This window comes from Aethalodelphis obliquidens, unplaced genomic scaffold (genome assembly GCF_003676395.1).
Source record: "Aethalodelphis obliquidens isolate GAN/ISIS:26980383/991018 unplaced genomic scaffold, ASM367639v1 scaffold1, whole genome shotgun sequence".
Classification (NCBI taxonomy): Eukaryota; Metazoa; Chordata; class Mammalia; order Artiodactyla; family Delphinidae; genus Aethalodelphis; species Aethalodelphis obliquidens.
Window position 1 is genome coordinate 47,821,099 of NW_020837945.1, and position 23,135 is coordinate 47,844,233.

At 41.0% G+C, this 23,135-nt stretch overlaps 1 protein-coding gene across 4 annotated transcripts in view; it reads left to right on the forward strand.

The window, feature by feature from the left end:
* Positions 1-23,135, forward strand: part of TMEM45A (transmembrane protein 45A) — a 111,546-nt gene that overhangs the window by 5,851 nt on the left and 82,560 nt on the right. Inside the window, exon 1 of one of the 4 annotated variants that reach the window (XM_027103473.1) lies at positions 18,828-19,003. The exons of 2 other annotated variants lie outside the window; for them this stretch is intronic. The gene's annotated coding sequence lies outside the window, so the exon portion shown is untranslated. Of the gene's footprint in view, positions 1-18,827; positions 19,004-23,135 lie in introns of those variants that run through there. One more of the 4 variants, XM_027103432.1, reaches the window with a different exon arrangement.

Consider the following 23,135-nt stretch of genomic DNA (forward strand, 5'->3'; position numbering starts at 1 on the left):
TGTCGTGGCTTCTCTTGTTGCGGAGCACGGGCTCTAGGTACGCGGGCTTCAGTAGTTGTGGCTCACAGGCTCTATAGCGCAGGCTCAGTAGTTGTGGCGCACCGCTTAGTTGCTCCGCGGCATGTGGGATCTTCCTGGACCAGGGCTCGAATCCGTGTCCCCTGCATTGGCAGGCGGATTCTTAACCACTGCGCCACCAGGGAAGCCCTGCACCATTTTATATTCTTATCAACAATGCATGAGGATTCTGATTTCTCTACATCCTTGCTAACACTTGTTGTTCTGGGTTTTTTTGTTTGTTTGTTTTTATTTTTAATAACAGCCATCCTCATGGATATGAAGTGATATCTTATTGTGTCTTTGATTTGTGTTTCTGATTAGTGATATTGAGCACCCTTTCCTGTGCTTATTGACCATTTGTATATCTTCTTTGGAGAAAGGTCTATTTAAGTTCTTTGCTCATTTTTAAGTCAGGTTTTGTTTTCTTATTGAGTTGTAGGTGTTCTTTATATATTCTTGATGTTATCTATTTATTGGGTATATGATTTGCAGATATTTTCTCCCATTCCCTGGGATGCCTTTTCACTCTGTCGGTATCGTCGTTTGATGTAGTCCGATTAATATATTTTTTCTTTTGTTGCCTGTGCTTTTGGTGTCATATCCAAGAATCATTGCCAAATCAAGTGTCATGAAGATTTTCTTCTGTGTTTTCTTCTAAGAGATTTATAGTTTTAGTTCTGATGTTTGGGTCTTTGATACATTTTGAATTAATTTTTGTATATGATGGAGGTAAGGGTCCGACTTTATTGTTTTGTATGTGGATATCTAAGCAATTCACTTATTAATCATTATAATGCTCTTCTCTATATAAACACCATTAGAATACATATAGACATAGTATTAAAATATTGATTCATTCTTGACTTATTTTTGAAGCTATGTCTAAAGTGCTAATTTTTTCCTCATAGAATTACTCAAAATTTCTACTTCTGATAACTTTTACTCTCTACAAGAAAGAAAGATTTTTCCTATGGTTAAAGGGCATTGATTGCTGATAGCTTTCCTTCCTCTCTTTCCACCTTCCTCCCTTTCTTCCTTCCTCCCTCCCTCTCTCTCTCTCTTCCTTCCTTCCTTTCTTTCTTTCTTTTTCTTTCTTTCTTTCTTTCTTTCCTTCTTTCTTTTTTTGTTTCTTTCTTTTTTCCTAACCCTTCTAATTTCTTTTGGCTTTAGAATTAAAAAAGTAATCTATATGAGCTGAAAAAATTGAAACAGTGTATAGAGTCAAAAGTAATGTTTTCCCCTTTTCTTACCTGCTTTCTTCCCATCCCACTACTGTCCCCGAGGTACCTTTGTTAGTAGTTTGGCCTGTATCCTTCTAGACCTTCTCCAAGAATCCACTCACAGGTATAGATCTAAACGTAAATATAATTTTAAAATATAAATGAGACCATATTGTATTCATTGTTCTGCCTTTGTTTTTTGTTTTTTTTTTAGCTCCACACATACATAAGCATATACATGTATAATATACAAATCTCAACCTGTCACCTGAGATGTATAGATTTTTGTGGCATATCTTGTCATGGAGAACAGTAGGTGAAGCTCAAATGAAAGAATGTTCTTTTTCTATAGAAGACCAAGCCACTTAAAGTAAGAGTGGCATTGGGCTAAGCTTCTCAAATCAGACTGCTTGCACTGTTCCTTGTGGCCTCATTCCCATGAAAACTCACTTCTTTAAGCTGAAAGGTGAACTCTTTCTCACCAAATTATGTAGAGCTCCCATTAACTTCACTTTTTTCAGAGCCAGAATTCCCCCGTGGCTGTGTCATTTCCTGGTAGGAACTTAGGTGTTTAGGAGGCATTTGAATTCCCTCCTAATGACCTGAAATCCTACTTACTCTGTTTTCTGACTTGAGTCAACAACTAGGTGGCCAAATAGACCCAGTTTCTTGTGTAGAGACACTGTGTTTATCCCTGGCCCAGAGTCTACCACCAAATACATTTTCAGTAAAAAGTATTATATTTCATTTGTCATAAATTTAATAGAAGAAAAAGAAACCAAAGTGAAATATAAGAGATTTTTGAAATTTGCGTAACTATTTCTTCAGAAAAAGATATATTAGTTCCTAAAATATTCTTCTACAGACAAAACAATAGATTAAAATATCAAAATATTGGGATTAATAACTACTCTCATAAAATTCAAATGGCATCCTTCATATCCAAGTAGCCCTATATTAAATTACTTCCTTACACTTTAAATTAAAAAAGTATAAAGTTCTGAATTTCACTTTGATATGTCTAGGTATGGATCTTAAAAAAATTTTTTAACATCCTGTTTTCTCTTGATGTGTCCTTTCCATTTGAAGACCCAAGTCTTTCTTTAGCTCGGAGAGTTTTTCTCCAATTATTTGATTCTTGCTTCCTCTCTCTGTAAGCCAGGAATAATTCAGACAAATGATTGTCAAAAACTCTTAAAGGAAGAGAGGAAAAGCCAAAATAGAGAGAGGTATGGTAGTAAGGAGCACATTTAGGACAGTTTTAGGGACACTGTATGTTTAGTAAATAATGAAAATTCAATAACATTAAAAATGTTAGTGAAGAAGAAAAAAATCATGAAAAATACTCACACAAAAGTCATGTCACAGCTGAACCTTGGGGATAAAGGTCCGAGGAAGAGAGAGTAATAAGGGGGAGAGAGAAAGTTGTGTTGAGGAAGAATGGGGGAACTGGGGTCAGAGACCTAGATGCTCCTTACCTTTAAGCTGGCAGGAAGGAGAACTGAACCCCAGCTTCTCCATCTCTGGTGTTGCTTTTCCTCCTCCTGCTCTGCCTTCGGTTTGTATGCACTAAGGGCATGAAGACAGACTGTGGAAGAGCACGGTGATCTTGGTTTTTTTCTTGCTGCTTGTGTGACTTTTCGGACAGGTTGTTTCCACTGTGGGGAGAAGAGGGATGAATCAATACCTCATCCTCCTGGGGCAAGTTGGGAACCTCTGTATGGACACTAAGCCTCATTTTCCTCATCAGAAAATCAGGCCTGTCTCTCCCTACTTCTAAGAGAGGAGTCATGAAGTACAGTATGTGATAGGGTTTTGTGAACTTTATTGTGCTCCACGGAGGATAGAGATTATGTAACTGTCATCATGCTCTAAAGCTCTTTCTTCCCAGAAAAATACACAAACAACTAATGGCTGAGTGACCATTTATGAGGTGTCAGCCTCTTCTCAGGGTTCTTCTCATTTTATCTTCATGGACACCTTATGGGATAGAGGCTCTTACTATTCCCATTTTATAGATGAGGTAACTGAGGCCCAGAGAGGTTAAGTAACTCTTCCAAGATCACACAGTGATGAAATCAGGACTTAAACATAGGATAACCTCATTTCAGTGTCTGAACGCTTAACATTTATGCCATGTGTAATACACTCAGGAGTGAAGCAACTGCTGTTGATGGCAACTTCTCAGAGGGTTGGTGAGTAGTCGAGTCTAGTGCTGGTCAGCAGAGGTAGAGGTCTTTCTGTATGCACCAAATTCCTTGTCCTGATCTGCCAGATTCCTCTTACCATCCTTTGTAATCCTGGGAGGGTGAACACTTTGTATCCTCTGTGCCTGATACACCCTAGTTCCGGCATCCATCACCCCTGGCCTGAATTACTGCCACAGTGTATTAAACTGTCTGTGGTAAAGGATCAGTTTGGTTTTGGTTTTATTTTTTTTCCCTCGGTCCAGTGAAGCTTGACATTTTTGTAAAAATATAAAAACTCCTATTTGGATGTTGCAGCAATGTCGTATTACTCTAAAATGTTTTAAAGTTTCTAAACGTTTACTGTCAGTTTCCGTGATTATCTTGTTGCAGATGGTGAACAGTTTGCTTACTAGCGTTGGTCCACAGACTATGGCTTCACTAGCATTGTCCTAGGGTTCTCCTTGCTTTCACTCTTGCCCCCTGTAAAACAACCAGGATGTGCCACAAAGCAACCAGGATGATTCTTTAAAAATACACATAAGGCCCCATCATTCCCCTGCTTAAACCCTGCAATGGCTTCCCACTGCATTTAACATAAAGTCCAGATATTTACCATGGGCTGAAAGGTAATCTGGCTCTGCCTACATTCTCCCATCTCCATCTCCATCTTGCCCACTCTTCCCCCAATGCTAATGAAATGTAGTCAGACTTTGGATAAAAAAGTAGGTTCAGGTAGAGAACACATAATGATTTGAGATGTGAGATACACTTTGTTTTGTTCTTTCGTCTACAAGCTCAAGCTTGCACTGGTGCTTCCCTCACTTCCTCCAGGAGCGAGAACTTTGCCACTAGCTTCAAAATGAGTGAGATGGCCAATACCAAGTCCCAGAGAAGATTTGTGAGGAACTCTGCTCGAGTAATGTAACCTACTGCTCCTCTGATAGACTCAGCCTCATGATATCCATATTCTGTTCACACCTTATACAAGCGTGTTAGGCTGTTTGTTTCTTTCCTCAGAAAATGGGACTGATATGGGTCAGGATGGTACAGGGGTCATTCCAATTGCTCTTGAGATTGGAGAATAAAAGATTGATAGTGTGATTGTTGTTACTGTTGATGAAAATTCATTGGTGGGGAGCATGACTTTATTCAGTGAGCTGAGGGGAAGCACACATCCTGGCAAAACAGTTTCTTGGTTGGTTTGACTTTGGCCCTGAACACTTGCCATCCAGAGGCCCTCTGTGTGGAGGCAGTCAAGATTCTCTCCCCATCTCACCATTGCTTTCCAGTCTCCAAATGGAGCACTACTGTTGCAATGAATGAGTAGGAAGCAGCTCCAGAATTGCTCATGTAGCCATGGAGAGTCATGGTTTATACAGAGCATGCTTTTGTAGCTGAAAGCTATAAAAGCTGGTGTGAACATCGTTTCAGGCTTTATCATTTCAATGCCTTTTTAACCCATTGCCAATTCTAATGATTTCCCAACTTTCAGAAGAGGAATTTCATTGTCTTTTGTTAATGAATTGTCCTGGTAATGAAAACAACTGTCAAATTTTAGCGGCAAGAAATTTATATTCAGTAGATCTGGGGATGTGAAGTAGGAATGTTCATTTTATCAAGCATCCCAGGAGATTCTCAGGCAGGCGGCTCAAGGACCTTATTTTGAAAAACACGGGTTAGAGTGTTGATAGTATCTTTTCTGTGTAATACTGGTATTTAGTGCTAAGTTGACTGAATTTTAAAGAAGTTCTGTTTTTGCCCAAGATAGAGTAACAGGGCCAGATTTATTCTTTTGCCTGAAATAACCTGAAATAATATCAGATAAAATATATGAAACAATATACGGTTTTTGAAATGCTGGCCATCAGGCAGTGGGAAGGCAACGATCCCCAAGAAATCACAAACAAAAGAGGTGAGGGCTTGAGAATGAACTGATAGCTAGTGGGAAGCAGCAGCATAGCACAGGGAGATCAGCTCGGTGCTTTGTGACCACTTAGAGGGGTGGGATGTGGGAGGGAGGGAGACACAAGAGGGAAGAGATATGGGGACATATGTATATGTATAGCTGATGCACTTTGTTATACAGCAGAAACTAACACACCATTGTAAAGCAATTATACTCCAATAAAGATGTTAAAAAAAAAAAAAAGAGGTGAGTGCTTGGACTGCTCCAGCTGGCTGCCAGGTGAGAGGTTCCAGGCTGAGCCGCAGGTGGAACTCGTACTCCCTGAGTTGAGGAGGTGATGCTAAGAGCCCAGGGAAACCAAGGTGGCTGGAGTTCTCAGGACAGAGCTCTAGAACCAAGAGAGCTGCACAGAGAGAGGGCACTGGAGATCTGCAGAAAGGCTCCTCAAGGATTCATCAGAGCAAATGAGGCAACTGCAGGAGGCTGGAGGGAACGGGGAAGGGGGAAGGGGGAAGGGGTGCAAAGATGGGGGAGGGGACAGGGAGGGGGTGGAGAGCAGTGCCCTGCACTCACAGAAGTCCGGGAATATTGCTTATTCCCTCCAACCACACTGGAAAACTCATAGTTCACGAAGTATTGGGCAGAACATTCAGGAAGGTCTGGCCTCAGTAATGGGGAATAATTAACCCTACACTGAGCACTGCTCCAGACGTGCCTAACAAATCATAAAAAAGCAATATCCGGGCTTCCCTGGTGGCGCAGTGGTTGAGAGTCCGCCTGCCGATGCAAGGGACACGGGTTCGTGCCCCGGTCCGGGAAGGTCCCACATGCCGCGGAACGGCTGGGACCGTGAGCCATGGCCGCTGAGCCTGCGCGTCCGGAATCTGTGCTCTGCAACGGGAGAGGCCACAACAGTGAGAGGCCCGCGTACCGCAAAAAAAAAAAAAAAAAGAAAGTAAAGCAGTTGTGTTTAAAATGTAAATACACTGTCCTTGACTGTCCTAGAGGTGTATTTCCATACACATTTTTGTACCATTAAAAAGTCAAATAGTCGAGGCCTTCAGAGTAACATTTTGTACATAACAAGCCGGAGTCTGCCACACCATGGTCTGTGTTGATATTTACCTTGGCTTCTGAGATAGCAGTTCCTCTTTGATGTCTATTATTGTTTTTTTGAAATACTTTTCCTGTGTTTGATAACTCCAGCTTCCCCATTGGATTATGGTAAGGTAAACAGCCAAGCGCATCATGTATCCGTCCCAAGGGTTGGAGCTGGGAGTAGGGGACAATGAATGGAGGGCGAGGTGGGGCTAATTCTCTGAGGCCAATGGATGACTCGGAATCAAATGCCTTAGAGAGCAGTAAGGGCCAAACCAGGGAGGCCAAGATCTGCTGACAGGTGTAAGGGGTGGGTTAAGCCAGGGTCTAGAACCAGAAGCCTTTGAAATTCAACAGGAGTGTACAGGGATTGAAGTCACCAATGTCGTGTTAGGACTGTGAGCAAGGCTGAAGATTCAGACCTCTACTTCACCACCAGCAGTTTGAGGTTGGATCAGAGAGGTTACTCTGGGGTCGTACATGAGCTTAATGCTCTGGGGGTCCATAAATGAGCTCTAAGCTTTGAACTTGGGCTGTCTATTCTCCTCTGAGAATTAGATAGTTTTAAATTTGGTCACCAGGTGTGTTTCTCTGATTCATCACTGCCCTGAAGTTCAGCCTGACACCATATCTTCTGGATATCTCTTCTTAGATGCTTTGCTGCTTGAAAAAACAAGTTTTCTTCAGTTTGGCTGGTGCTAAGCACCTTGCAATCCTCTCCCATTCTGCCGGTGCTGATATATGGCTTTTCTTCATACAACTTATAAATCTCTTGGATGCTGGAAAAGTATATGTTTCTTAAAATGTTGTATCTCAGATCAATTTGTAGGAAAGCTCCTACTTGAAGATGACAACAAGATACCATTACTCTCATTTGATGGAAATGTTACTTTCTTTGAAGGATTGGGACTAAATGGTCAGTCTTTGAAAAAATTGGAAGTCAGTTTGTCTTTTTTAGATTTTTTTTGACGTGGACCATTTTTAAAGTCTTTATTGAATTTGTTACCGTACTGCTTCTGTTTTCTGTTGGGGTTTTTTGGCCGCAAGGCATGTGGGACCTTAGCTCCCCGACCAAGGATTGAACCCACACCCCCTGCATTGGAAGGTGAAGTCCCAACCACTGGACCGCCAGGGAAGTCCCAAGTCAGTTTGTCTTTTAAAATTTTTATTTATTTATATATTTTTTACGCGGGCCTCTCACTGTCACGGCCTCTCCCGTTGTGGAGCACAGGCTCCAGATGCGCAGGCTCAGCAGTTGTGGCTCATGGGTCCAGCCGCTCCGCGGCATGTGGGATCCTCCCAGACCAGGGCTCGAACCCGTGTCCCCCGCATTGGCAAGCAGATTCTCAACCACTGCATCACCAGGGAAGCCCCCCAGTTTGCCTTTTAAAGCAGAGGTCTTAAAAGTCACGTTTTCACCTAGAAAAGAGGCTTTTGATCAGAGGTCTTCAAAAACTTTACTTTTATTCCTAATGTCGACTGTACTATGGATTGGGTTACTGCAGCTGGGGTGCAGGGATGCATACTGGTCAGTATTCTCATGGTCACTATGATAGTTCTTGGGGCAGAAACGATTCACTTGCAGTATTCAATAATGATAATAATAACAACAACAGCAGCAGTGCTAGATGGTAGATGGAATAAGTTTATCACTTTCATTTCCTTCAAATCAGTATTGATTGGAGGAGGTTCTGTTCCTCTCTGGTGTTTTCCAGTGAGAGAGATAGGTATGAAAGAGATTAAGAGAGCATGGGTGATGGGACTTCCCTGGTGGTCCAGTGGTAAAGAATCCGCATTACAATGCAGGGGATGCGGGTTCGATCTCTGGTCAGGGAACTAAGATCCCACATGCCGCGGGGCAGCTAAGCCTGTGCCCCACATCTGCTGAGCCTGCGTACTGCAGACTACAGGGCCCATGAGTCTGGAACCCGAGTGCCACAGCTACAGAGCCCATCAGCCCCGGAGCTTGTGCACCACAGCTAGAGAAGACAAAACCCGCTACCACAACTAGAGAGAAGCCCGCACGCCACAGCGAAAGATCCTGCCTACCTCAATGAAGATCCCACATGCCGCAACTAAGACCTGATGCAGCCAAAAAAAAAAATAAAGTAAATAAATCTTAAAAAAAAAAGAGAGTATGGTTGAGGCTTTCTGCCTTTACCTGATGAGCTTAGGACCACATTCTGTATTCCTGCATGTATCTGGGACTTTCAGCCCACCAGGACGATGCAATCAAGGACAAAGGTTATGATTTCTGGAGAGAAATGCACAGAAAAGCTAGATACAATTTAACAATTGTTAATTGTGGTAGGCGGCGCTGGCGCTGGTTTTGTTTTGGCATTATTTTTAATTATTTCTGCTTGTGTGCTAATGAGTAAGAGAGGGTGGAATGAGTGGATGAAACAACTGAGCCCTGAAAAGCAGTTACATACTGATTGGTTCTCAGATGGAAATTTATTTTTCCATGAGAAGAGAATCAGCTTGACAATGGGAAACCCTTGAAGGGGGCAGGAGCCTCTGACTTTGCTTCAGTCTCAGTCCTGCTTCCATCTCCCCACTTTTGTCTCTGCCCTCTCCTCTCATTCCTCTTCCCCCCAAACCCACGATGGCCCTTCTGTCGGCAACTTTCTCCTGAACCTCATTTTCCCAGAAATTGCACAGGATTCAGAAGAGGCTATGGTGGGATATTTCCCCTCCTCTTTTCTGTGGATCTTATTTTTTGGATTGGAAATCTAATTTACATGCCACTCTAGAGGTCCTTCTTCAAGATTATTTTTTGAAATGAAGACAACCCATTTTTTTTTCCTGTCTTGAAAGGAGCTTTTAAAAACTTAGAAATGGAGAAAGGTCAACTGAGGGGATGTTTGGATTTTGAAGTATCCTGACACTGACATGAAACCAGTTCTTGTGAAAACGAAAGGTTTGGGCTGTCATGAAAACACACCCGCTCCTATACTCAGACAGTACAGTGGTCCTACGTTTTATGGAAAACAGTGTTGACTCTTACACTGAGCACAGTGAAGCCTCTGGATTTTCCTTTTGGTGCAGCATCAGTCACTGATGGTGCTGAATCATGAAGCACATGGCCAGACTTGGGGATGGAGTATTGTTAATGAGGGAACTTAGGCCTGAGAAAGTAAAATTTCATGAAAAGCTGCAGGAGTATCATCTCTCCTTCATTGTTTGGCATATCATCACTTTATTTTTCCATGTTTTAGTTAACAAATGATATTGAGAAGTATCTTCTCCTTCACCATCTCCAAACCAAAGTCCATCTTTTTGTCTTGTTCCTGTGGGTATGATTTGAGAAGCAATCCATCAGGGACAATTCTGAGTCTATGTTGAATAAAAAAGCAAGAATAAAGGTGAATGATTATTTTTTCCTGGTGTTCTAAGTCATTGGAGAAATGATAAGCAAGTTAGCTTACATCACTGAGCATCTTACTCTTATAGAAAGGACCATTAGACTAGTGATTGGAGAAAGCAGTGGCATCCTTGGCAGAAAGACTCTGGTTTAAATGAGCTTCTCCACTGGCCTTCCTTTGGGCTCACTTCCACCTCTAGTCCATCTCATCATTAACCACATTTCTAAAATTAATTTATTAGAGGGGCCATTTGGTTCACAGGATGAGTGGATTTTGATTGGGTGTTGTGGTGGTGGTAGATGGAAAGGGGAGGACCTGATGATTATTCCACTGAGGGCCTGAACAACATGAAGAGGGAAGGCCAGTTAAGCAGAAAGAGAAAAAAGAAGCAACTGAGCCAATCTTCTAAAAACCTTTGTTGGAAATCTGCTTGAAGACTACTGCCCTTAGTCATATGGTTGAGTCATATTTTTTGTAACTAGCTCTTATAAAATCCAACCATTTCCAAGCTGATGACCAAAGAATTCTCTTCCAACTTGTTAGGGTAGAGAGATCTCTTCTTTAACCAAAATTACTGAAAATCTTTTGCCACCAAGCACTCAGATTTCTTACTGGGTCCACCCCTGCAAGATCAATTTTTCCAGATCAATCCAGTTGGTTAGGTTAACTGGGGCCCAGTCAATCTTAAATAAGTAAATACCAATTATAGGGGCAGAAAGCTTTCTTTTTTTTTAAATTGAAGTAAAGTTGATTTACAATGTTGTGTTAGTTTCCGGTGTACAGCAAAGTGATTCAGTTATTTTTATATATATATAAAAATATATATATATATATATTCCATATATATATATATATATATATATATATACACACACACACACCTATACAGGTATATCTCTATCTCTGTATACCTATACAGTAGGACCTTGCTGTTTATCTATTTTATATATAGTAGTTTGTAGTTGGTATCTGCTAATCCCCAATTCCTAATTTATCCCTCCTCTCCCTTTCCCCTTTGGTAACCATAAGTTTGTTTTCTATGTCTGTGAGTCTGTTTCTGTTTTGTAAATAAGTTTGTTTGTGTCATATTTTAGATTCCACATATAAGTAATATCATATGGTACTTATCTTTCTTTTTCTGACATTTCTTTTAGTATGATAATTTCTAGGTCCACCCATGTTGCGGCAAATGGCATTATTTCATTCTTTTTTATGGCTGAGTAGTATTCCATTGTGTATATATACCACATCTTCTTTATCCATTCGTCTGTTGATGGACATTTAGGCTGCTTCTGTGACTTAGCTATTGTAAAAAGTGCTGCTATGAACATTGGAGTACATGTATCCTGTTGAACTATAGGTTTTTCCAGATATATGCTCAGGATGGGATTGCAGGATCACGTGGTAACTCTGTTTTTAGTTTTTTACGGAAGCTTCATACCATTCTCCATAGTAGCTGCACCAATTTACATTCCCATCAACAATGTAGGAGGGTTCCCTTTTCTTCATATCCTCTCCAGCATTAGTTATTTGTAGACTTTTTAATGATGGCCATTCTGACCAGTATGAGGTGGTACTTCATTGTAGTTTTGATTTGCATTTCTCTAACAATTAGTGATGTTGAGCATCTTTTCGTGTGCCTATTGGCCATCTGAATATCTTCTTTGGAGAAATGTCTATTTAGTCTCAGGGGCAGAAAGCTTTTTAATCTCCCAGGGGAACAGACACGTTTGTGGAAGTCCAGTTCAGGACTTTATCAGATGGCAGGAATTACTCTTCTCTCCAAGTGATACTAGAATAAAGTGACCCTTCGTAGAGTCATAGAGCTTTCCAGGGCATTCTGCCCAGGATGAATGATGCCCAAGAGTGTCTAATTCCACTATAGCTTCCCTACAGGTCTCTCAACAACCAGAAGACAAATTCTTTATCTCAGGGTCAGCTTCATGGTTGTGCCTTGTATAATAGCACAGGGCCCAGTTTTATTTTTTTGAATTTTATTTAATTTATTTTTTTATACAGCAGGTTCTTATTAGTTATCCATTTTATACATATTAGTGTATATATGTCAATCCCAATCTCCCAATTCATCCCACCACCACCCCTCCCCCTGCCACTTTCCCCCCTTAGTGTCCATACATTTGTTCTCTACATCTGTGTCTCTATTTCTGCCCTGCAAACCGGTTCATCTGTACCATTTTTCTAGGTTCCACACATATGTGTTAATATTCGATATTTGTATTTCTCTTTCCGACTTACTTCACTCTGTATGACAGTCTCTAGATCCATCCACGTCTCTACAAATGACCCAGTTTCGTTCCTCTTTACGGCTGAGTAATATTCCATCGTATATATGTACCACGTCTTCTTTATCCATTTGTCTGTCGATGGGCATTTAGGTTGCTTCCATGACCCGGCTGAAATGAACATTGGGGTGCATGCGTCTTTTTGAATTATGGTTTTCTCTGAGTATATGCCCAGTAGTGGAATTGCTGGGGCATATGGTAATTCTATTTTTAGTTTTTAAGGAACCTCCATACTGTTCTCCATAGTGGCTGTATCAATTTACATTCCCACCAACAGTGCAAGAGGGTTCCCTTTTCTCCACACCCTCTCCAGCATTTATTGTTTGTAGATTTTCTGATGATGCCCATTCTGACTCGTATGAGGTGATACCTCATTGTAGTTTTGATTTGTATTTCTCTAATAATTAGTGATGTTGAGCAGCTTTTCATGTGCTTCTTGGCCATCTGTATGTCTTCTTTGGAGAAATGTCTATTTAGGTCTTCTACCCAGTTTTTGATTGGGTTGTTTGTTTTTTCATATTGAGCTGCATGAGCTGTTTATATATTTTGGAAATTAATCCTTTGTTCATTGATTCATTTGCAAATATTTTCTCCCCCGGCCCCATTCTGAAAGTTGTCTTTTCATCTTGTTTGTATTTTCCTTTGCTGTGCAAAACCTTTTAAGTTACATTAGATCCCATTTGTTTATTTTTGTTTTTATTTCCGTTACTCTAGGAGGTGGATCAAAAAAGATCTTGCTGTGATTTATGTCAAAGAGTGTTCTTCCTATGTTTTCCTCTAAGAGTTTTATAGTGTCCAGTCTTAACATTTAGGTCTCTAATCCATTTTGAGTTTATTTTTGTGTATGGTGTTAGGAAGTGTTCTACTTTCATTCTTCTACATGTAGCTGTCCTGTTTTCCCAGCACAACTTATTGAAGAGACTGTCTTTTCTCCATTGTATATCTTTGCCTCCTTTGTCATAGATTAGTTGACCATAGGTGTGTGGGTTTATCTCTAGGCTTTCTATCCTGTTCCATTGATCTATATTTCTGTTTTTGTGCCAGTACCATATTGTCTTGATTACTGTAGCTTTGTAGTACAGTCTGAAGTCAGGGAGTCTGATTCCCCCAGCTCCGTTTCTTTCCCTCAAGACTGCTTTGGCTATTCAAGGTCTTTTGTGTCTCCATACAAATTTTAAGAGTTTTTGTTCTAGTTCTGTAAAAAATGCCATTGGTAATTTGATAGGGATTGCATTGAATCTGTAGATTTCTTTGGGTAGTCTAGTCATTTTCACAATATTGATTCTTCCAATCCAAGAACGTGGTATATCTCTCCATCTATTTGTATCATCTTTAATTTATTTCATCAGTATCTTATAGTTTTCTGCATACATGTCTTTTGTCTCCCTAGTATTTGATTCTTTTTGTTGCAGTGGTAAATGGGAGTGTTTCCTTAATTTCTTTCAGATTTTTCATCATTAGTGTATAGTAATGCAAGAGAGTTCTGTGCATTAATTTTGTATCCTGCTACTTTACCAAATTCATTGATTAGCTCTTGTAGTTTTCTGGTGGCATCTTTAGGATTCTCTAAGTATAGTATCACGTCATCTGCAAACAGTGACAGTTTTACTTCTTCTTTTCCAATTTGAATTCCTTTTATTTCTTTTTCTTCCCTGATTGCCGTGGCTAGGACTTACAAAACTATGTTGAATAATAGTGGCGAGAGTTGACATCCTTTTCTTTTTCATGATCTTAGAGGAAATGGCTTCAGTTTCTCACCATTGAGAATGATGTTTGCTGTGGGTTTGTCATATATGGCCTTTATTATGTTGAGATAGGTTCCCTCTATTCTCACTTCCTGGAGGGTTTTTGTCATAAATGGTGTGGAATTTTGTCAAAAGCTTTTTCTGCATCTATTGAGATGATCATATGGATTTTATTGTTCAGTTTGTTAATATGGTGTATCACATTGATTGATTTGTATATACTGAAGAATCCTTGCCTCCCTGGGATAACCCCAATTGATCATGATGTATGATTCTTTTAATGTGTTGTTAGATTGTTTGCTAGTATCTTGTTGAGGATTTTTGCATCTATATTCATCAGGGATATTGGTCTGTCATTTTCTTTTTGTGTCGTATCTTTGTCTGATTTTGGTATCAGGGTGATGGTGACCTCATAGAATGAGTTTGGGAGTGTTGCTTCCTCTGCAATTTTTTGGAAGAGTTTGAGAAGGATAGGTGTTAGCTCTTCTCTAAATGTTTGATAGAATTCACCCGTGAAGCCATCTGGTCCTAGACTTTTGTTTGTTGGAAAATTTTTAATCACAGTTTCAGTTTCATTACTTGTGATTGGTCTGTTCATATTTTCTATTTCTTTCTGGTCATTCTTGGAAGGTTATACTTTTCTAAGAATTTGTCCATTTCTTCCACGTTGTCCATTTTATTGGCATAGAGTTGCTTGTAGTAACCTCTTAGGATGCTTTGTATTTCAGCGGTGTCTGTTGTAACTTCTCTTTTCATTTCTAATCTTATTGATTTGAGCCCTCTCCCTCTTTTTCTTGATGAGTGTGGCTAATGGTTTATCAATTTTGGTTATCTTCTCAAAGAACCAGCTTTTAGTTTCATTGATCTTTGCTATTGTTTTCTTTGTTTCTATTTCATTTATTTCTGCTCTGATCTTTATGATTTCTTTCCTTCTACTAACTTTGGGTTTTGTTTGTTCTTCTTTCTCTAGTTGCTTTAGGTGTAAGGTTAGATTGTTTAATAGAGGTTTTTCTTGTTTCTTGAGGTAGGCTTGTATTGCTATAAACTTCCCTCTTAGAACTGCTTTTGCTGCATCCCATAGGTTTTGGATCATCGTGTTTTCATTGTAATTTGTCTCTAGGTATTTTTTGGTTTCTTCTTTGATTTCTGCAGTGATCTCTTGGTTATTTAGTAAAGTATTATTTAGCCTCCATGTGTTTGTGTATTTTACGTTTTCTCCCCTGTAATTGATTTCTAATCTTATAGTGTTGTGGTCAGAAAAGATGCTTGATATGATTTCAATTATCTTAAATTTACTGAGGCTTGATTTGTGACCCAAGATGTGATGTATCCTGGAGAATGTTCCGTGTACACTTGAGAAGAATATTCCATGTACACTTGAGAAGAAAACAGTAATGTGCTGTTTTTGGATGGAATGTCCTATAAATATCAATTAAATCTATCTGGTCTATTGTGTTATTTAAAGTTTGTGTTTCCTTATTAATTTTCTGTTTGGACGATCTGTCCATTGGTGTAAGTGCGGTGTTAAAGTCCCCCACTTTTTTTGTGTTACTGTTGATTTCTTCTTTTATAGCTGTTAGCAGTTGCCTTATGTATTGAAGTGCTCCTATGTTGGGTGCACATATATTTATAATTCTTATATCTTCTTCTTGGATTGATCCCTTGATCATTATGTAGTGTCCTTCCTTGTCTCTTGTAACATTCTTTATTTTAAAGTCTATTTTATCTGATGTGAGTATTGCTACTCCAGCCTTCTTTTGATTTCCATTTGCATGGAATATCTTTTTCCATCCCCTCACTCTCAGTCTGTAGTGTCCCTTGGTAGGAAGTGGGTCTCTTGTAGACAGCGTATATATGGGTCCTGTTTTTTTATCCATTCATTGGACCTGTGTCTTTTGGTTGGAGAATTTAATCCATTCATGTTTAAGGTAATTATCGATATGTATGTTCCTATTACCATTTTCTTAGTTGTTTTGGGTTTGTTTTTGTAGGTCCTTTTCTTCTCTTGTGTTTCCCACTTAGAGAAGTTCCTTTAGCATTTGTTGTAGAGCTGGTTTGGTGGTGCTGTATTCTCTTAGCTTCTGCTGGTCTATAAAGCTTTTGATTTCTCCATTGAATCTGAATGATATCCTTGCCAGGTAGAGTAATCTTGGTTGTCGGTTCTTCCCTTTCATCACTTTATACATATCATGCCACTCCCTTTTGTCTTGTAGACTTTCTGCTGAGAAATCAGCTGTTAACCTTATAGGAGTTCCCTTGTATGTTATTTGTCATTTTTCCCTTGTTGCTTTCAATAATTTTTCTTTGTCTTTAATTTTTGCCAATTTTATTACTATGTGTCTCGGCCTGTTTCTCCTTGGGTTTATCCTGCCTGGGACTCTGTGCTTCCTGGACTTGGGTGGCTATTTCCTTTCCCATGTTAGGGAAGTTTTCGACTATAATCTCTTCAAATATTTTCTCAGGTCCTTTCTCTCTCTCTCTTCTCCTCTGGGCCCCTTATAATGCAAATGTTGTTGTGTTTAATGTTGCCCCAGAGGTCTCTTAGGCTGTCTTCATTTCTTTTCATTCTTTTTTCTTTATTCTGTTCCACAGCAGTGAATTCCACCTTTCTGTCTTCCAGGTCACTTATCTATCTGTTCTTCTGCCTCAGTTATTCTGCTACTGATTTCTTGTAGTGTATTTTTCATTTCAGCTATTGTATTGTTCATTTCTGTTTGTTTGTTCTTTAATTCTTCTAGGTGTTTGTTCTTTAATTCTTATAGGTCTTTGTTAAACATTTCTTGTATCTTTTCGATCTTTGCCTCCATTCTTTTTCGAAGGTCCTGGATCATCTTCACTATCATTATTCTGAATTCTTTTTCTGGCAGGTTGCCTATCACTACTTCATTTAGTTGTCTTTTGGGGGTTTTATTTTGTTCCTTCATCTGGTACGTAGGCCTCTGCCTTTTCATCTTGTCTATCTTTCTGTGAATGTGGCTTTTGTTCCACAGGCTGCAGGATTGTAGTTCTTCTTGCTTCTGCTGTCTGCCCTGTGGCGGATGATGCTATCTAACAGGTTTGTGCACGTTTCCTGATGGGAGGGACTGGTGGTGGGTAGAGCTGGATGTTGCTATGAGAGCAGAGCTCAGTAAAACGTTAATCCGCTTGTCTGCTTATAGGTGGGATGGGTTCCCTCCCTGTTGTTTGTTTGGCCTGAGGCGACCCAACACTGGATCCTAGCTGGCTCTTTGGTGGAGCTAATGGTGGACTCTGGGAGAGCCCACACCAAGGAGTACTTCCCAGAACTTCTGCTGCCAGTGTCCTTGTCCCCACAGTGAGCCACAGCCACCCCCCACCTCTGTAGGAGACCCTCCAACACTAGCAGGTAGGTCTGGTTCAGCCTCCTATGGGGTCAGTGCTCCTCCCCCTGGGTCCTGTGCACTGTAGTTTGTGTGTGCCCTCCAAGAGCGGAATCTCTGTTTCCCCCAGTCCTGTCGAAGTCCTGCAGTCAAATACCACTAGACTTCAAAGTCTGATTCTCTAGGAATTCCTCCTCCCACTGCCGGACCCCAGGTTGGGAGGCCTGATGTGGGGCTCAGAACCTTCACTCCAGTGGGTTCTGTGTTATAAGTGTTCTCCAGTTTGTGAGTCACCCACCCAGCAGTTATGGGATTTGATTTTATTGTGATTGCGCCCCTCCTGCCGTCTCATTGTGGCTTCTCCTTTGTCTTTGGATGTGGGGTATCTGTTTTGGTGAGTTCCAGTGTCTTCCTATCGACGATTGTGCAGCAGTTAGTTGTGATTCCGGTGCCCTCACAAGAGGGAGTGAGCACACGTCCTTCTACTCCGCCATCTTGAACCAATCTCCAGGGCCCAGTTTAGATGGGAGGGCCTCATTCTTGGTTTAATGCTCTACTGTCACTGTTGTGGAAGTCCCAGAAATTTGTAAACAAGGGACCCCACATTTTCATTTTGCTCTTGGCCGTACAAATCGTGTAGCTGGTTCTGCCTGTATGCTCCAGGGTCACTCAAGTGTAACACAAGTGAGAAAATAAAATCAAGGACCCGTTTCACCACCTTTCTCCAAGCTTATGTATCCAGACGAGCACCTAATGAAACTGCTGCCCATTCTTTGATCTTAATTGATTGCATATTTAACCTCCTTTAAGAGGAGTTGTCAGAGGTCTCTTTTCCCCTTCTAGAACCATTTCCATACTGATTTAGAACCTCTAGTTAAAAGAATGATTCAGGTCTTTGCAACATGTGGTACTCTTGTCCTTTGAAAAGAAGCATTTTCTACATCTCCTTGGTTTACTTTGTTTTATGGTACTTAAATAGCACAACCTCAATTTCATGTGTGCTTTTTACATACAGTCCAGTATGTCTTATTTTTTTAGGTAAGAACTAAGAAACATTCTTATTGGCTGGTGGGCCCAAATACTGAACCCAGCAGCAATGGTTGTAAATATTCATTCCTAAGTTTTCTTAATCTTCATAGGTGCAGCTAAGCACAGGTAAGGGGTACACACACACTGCAGCATTTATCTACTCCCCTTGGGTGGGAATGAGTGTGAATGGGTTGGCTTGGTAGATTGACCCAGGAGAGAGAAGCAGCGTCATGGGTGGACCTAATCCCCAAGGAAGCCTTCGACTTTTACTGTGCTTCCACCCTGGCCACCTAAGCTAGATGGTTGAACAGTTTCATAGAAATGATTAGTCAGGAGGCAGACTTGGTGAGAATGGGAATAAAAGGATGTGACTCCTCTCAGGTACTGGAGAAACACCTGCAGACAGTGCCTGGGGAGTGCCTCCATGATTGCAAAAGAGTGTCTTCTGCTGAGCAGAGAGCATGCTTAGTGGGCTGACAGACTTACATGTCTGATGACATTAATTACAGGGTATTACGGGCCAGGTTTCTGTAAGTTGGGTGGAGGTGGAGGCCACTGGCAATGTACACAATGCCCAGGGAGAAACATGTGAGTGGCAGGAAGAAAAGTAACTTCTCTGGGGCTGTTGCAAGGCTGATGCTGGTGAAAGATGCTTATTTTTCTTGAGCATTAAAGCAGCATCTGCCAGTATTGTCCGCTACTGAGCAGCACGTCTCTGATACTCATGAGCTGTGGGGAATGCTGGTAAAGGTAAAAGTGTGGTAAATTTTAATATTGTGTTTTCCTACTAGTTGCTTTTGGTGTGCACATGGATGTGTGTTTGTGTGTAAAACTGACTGAAAGGTGTCAGATTACAGCCTATTGATTTTTTTTATTCTGTTAGCAAATTTTCAGCATTAACTAAGACGTGAAGGCTTTGTTTTAGCTTCTTATTTCTTAACCCTTCTGCCTCAAATCTAAGGTGCTCGATCTACTCAGATCAAAGATGATGAGTGACTAGGAATAGAGAATTGGTTTGAAACAGTCAAAGGTTAGTTCACCATTTCTAGAGTAACTTTTAGTGTGAAAGAGCAAGAACTTTTCATTCATGTTGACCTAGTTTGACTCTACTGTGTATGTGTGATATTGTGCAAATAACTTAATCTTTCTGAACTTTGGTTTCCTTGTTTGTAAAATGGGGTTAATAATACCAGCTTCCTAGAGTGGTAAGGATTTAATGAAATAATGTTAGCAAAGAGCCTAGTGCAGTATCTGTCTCCCGGTAGAAACTCAATAATAGTTAGTTACCTTTAGTTTATCAACTTTTCCTCTAACCCTCCTTCCCTAGCATTGGAGTCATGGCCTGCCGTTCTCAACTCCCATAGTCATAGTGTTTCCACAGCCTGCTTATTGTAGGTTGTGGCTGATTGAGACAAAGCTAAGACCGTGTAATTCTAATGATTCTATGGACATTTCATTTCATTTTATGTTAGGATCTAGCATTGTAGTTAGATAGGCAGAGTAGAAGTGTGAAGGAATGTGTCTTAAATGCTGAATTCTACTTCACTTGATTTGTGACATTTTCCCCTTTTGGGATCTATAGGAATCTGGCAGCTAAAGCATACGTCCTGGTATCCACTCTTTCCATCCATCCATCCATCCATCCATCCATCCATCCATCTATCTATCCATCCATCTAGCCATCCATCCATCCATCCGTTCATTCATTTATCTATCCAACACTTAGGTACCAAACCACTATATGCCAAGCACAGTTCTAAGAGCCAGAGATTAAACGGTAAAGAAAAACAAAAAAATCCTGCATTCATGGAGCTTTTATTCTAGTGAGGGGTGATGCAATCAACAGAATAAGTCAGTAAAGTCTGTAGTATTTTAGATGGGGAATTATTATGGGGAAAGTAAAGCAAGAAAAGAGGATGGGGTGTTGAGGCACTTTGGGGTTTTCAATAGGGTGATCAGGGAAGGCCTCATTGAGAAAGTTTTTGAGCAAAGGCTTAGAGGAGATAAGGGGGAAGAGCATTTCAAACAGGAGAAGCAGCAATTGCAAAGGCTGGAAGGTGGAGGTAAGTCTGGTGTGCAAGGAGAAGCAGGGAGGCCAGTGTGGCTGGTGGAGGAGAGGATGAGGAGAGGATGAGGAGAGGAGGCTGGAGGAATGACAGGGGTTAAATCACGTAGGGCTACGAAGGCTCTTGTGAAGACTTGGGCCCAACCTACATTTCAATAGAATAACACTGGCTCCTATGTTGAGAACCATCTGAAAGGGCCAAGGTGGAAGCAGAGTCCAGTTAGACCACTGTAATAATCCAGACCTGTACCAGAGTGGTCACAGGGGAGGGGGTGAGGAGTGGACAGGTCCTGGGCATATTTTGGAGGTAGAGCCAACAGGATTTTCAAATGGTTTAGTTGTGAGAAGTGAGAGAAAGAGTGGAATCAAGGATGACTCTACATTTTGGAGGGTGAGTAACCAGAAAGATGAAGTGGTCACTGAGTGAGGAAAACTAGAGCAGATCTGTTCAGGGATGTTAAGAGATCTGTTTTGGAAGGTTTTGGATTTGAGGTGTATATTAGACATCTGAGTGAAGATGCTGAGTGGGAAGCTGGATATAGGAGTCTAGAGTGAAGGTGGGAAGGCTGGGCTAAAGATAAAAATCTTGGAGTGGTGGACACGTGACATAATATTTAACACCATGAAGCAGAATGTTAGCCCCCAGTACTGAGGGTATATAGAAAAAACAAGAGTTCTAAAAACTGAGCCCTAGGACATTCTAATTTTATGCAGCTGTGAGATTAGGAGAAAGCAGAAAAGACGGAGGGACCAGTGAAGAGGAAAAACAAGGGAAGAATATTTTCCAGCAGGGAGGCACTGATAGCTCTGTGAATTTCTGCTAGTGGCTCAAGTAAGTTGAGGACAGAATAAGCTATTGGGGGTCTTTTGTGACCTTGACAAAAGAGCTAGAATCAGGTAGGACCAGTAAAGAAGGGACAAATTGAAGTGGGGAAAGGTGAAGTTAGAGACTATAAAATTGCTGCCAATCTTCCTCACTCCCAATCCAGAAGGACCAAACCCCTCAACTTCCCATTTTTCTCATTCATCTTTATTTTTTTTGTCACCTTCGTAAGCGACCTTCAATTCTTTTGGAATGAGCTGGAAAGTAAGCAAGATGGCGTGCTCCCCCCAAATAGGTTTGTCTCCCGCCTCTGTTGGGGTAAGGGCTTGTTATTACTTCCCTTCACGTCTGATGGTAGAAGTGTGGCCACCTGCCTGGTCCTGAGAGAGGGGGTGCCCCCAGGCACAGCTGTGCACACTGCCTTACACAGGCCCTTCTAGGAGGATGCAACCAGGGCATGATCGTGGGGGGTACGTTGGAGCTTGCTCTCATTGCCTGTTGGTGAGGCCCCAGGAGTAACTGTGTTTTTGCACCTGTCTTGTTACAGGCTCAGAGAAAGGCAAATAGAACTCTTGAATTTGGGATAAACTAGAGGGATTTCAGAGGAGAGCAACAGAGTGAGCAACGTGATGGTGAAAGGAGGAAAGAAAATCGGTATACATGAGAAAGTTTCTCAGCTGTGGCTGTCGCCCTTTAGGGCTGTGAAGATTCCTGTAGGCCTACATTTCAGAAGTGACTGTGGAGTTTGGCAGGTGTTTCAGGGAGGCTCCTTTTCCGGGCCAGGGCCAGAGGATGACTCAGCTGGCTTGGACATAGTTGGCTTTTGTTGAGGTACCAGGAGAGCTCTCCTGCAGGGTACTGGACACAATTCCCAGTAAACAGGAGTGTCTGCTGACTCCACCACTTCCCCCCTGTTGATTTGCTGAGGCTTCACCATTTTTGGCTTATGAAAACAAGAATGCTTTGGGAGCACAGAATATGATTTTGGGGTTTTCCTTTAGGACTGTGTTAGGATGCTAGTAGATGCCAGACACGGGACAAATTGGTGGGGCCCCCTCTTTGCTGCCCCTGCTGGGTTCTGGAAAGTGATACTGTCTGCTCTGCTGTTTATGTGACCTTATACATTGGGCATCTACTGGCAGTGCCTTTTTTAAAGATAGATTTATTTTTGTAGAGGAATTTTAGGTTCATAGCAAAATTGAGCAGAAAGTCCAGTGAGTTCCCATACACCCCCACCCTCCATACATGCACAGCTTTCCTGCTGCAGAGAGGTGCAGTTTGACACACCTACATTGCCACATTATTATTGCTCAGAGTTCCTAGTTTATGTTGCAGTTCACTCTTGGTGGTGTACATTCTATGGGTTTTGGCAAATGTATAATGACATGTATCTACCATTATAGTATCATATGTAATAGTTTCACTGCCCTAAAAATCCTTGGTGCTCTGCCTGTTCAACCTGTCCACCTTTTTAATCCCCGGCAACCACTGATCCTGTTACTGTCTCCATGGTTTTGTCTTTTCTAGAATATCACATAATTGGAACCATATAGTAAGTATCCTCTTCAGATTGGCTTCTTTCACTTAGTAATATGGATTTAAGTTTGTTCCATGTCTTTTTGTGGCCTGATAGCTCATTTCTTTTTATCACTGAATAATATTCCATTATATGGATGTGTTACACTTAATTATTCATTCATCTACTGAAGGACATCTTGGTTGTTTCCAAGTTTTGACAATTATGAGTAAAGCTATTCTAAACATTCATGTCCAGGTTTTTGTGTGAACATGTTTTCAACTCCTTTGGGTAAATACCAAGGAGCACGATTGCTGGATCATATGGTGAGAGTATAATTAATTTTTGTGGGTTTTTTTTCTTTTTTGGCCATGTTGTGTGGCATGCGGGATCTTAGTTCCCTCACTAGGGATCAAACCCGTGTCCCCTGCATTGGGAGCACGGAGTCTTAACCACTGGACAACCAGGGAAGTCCCAA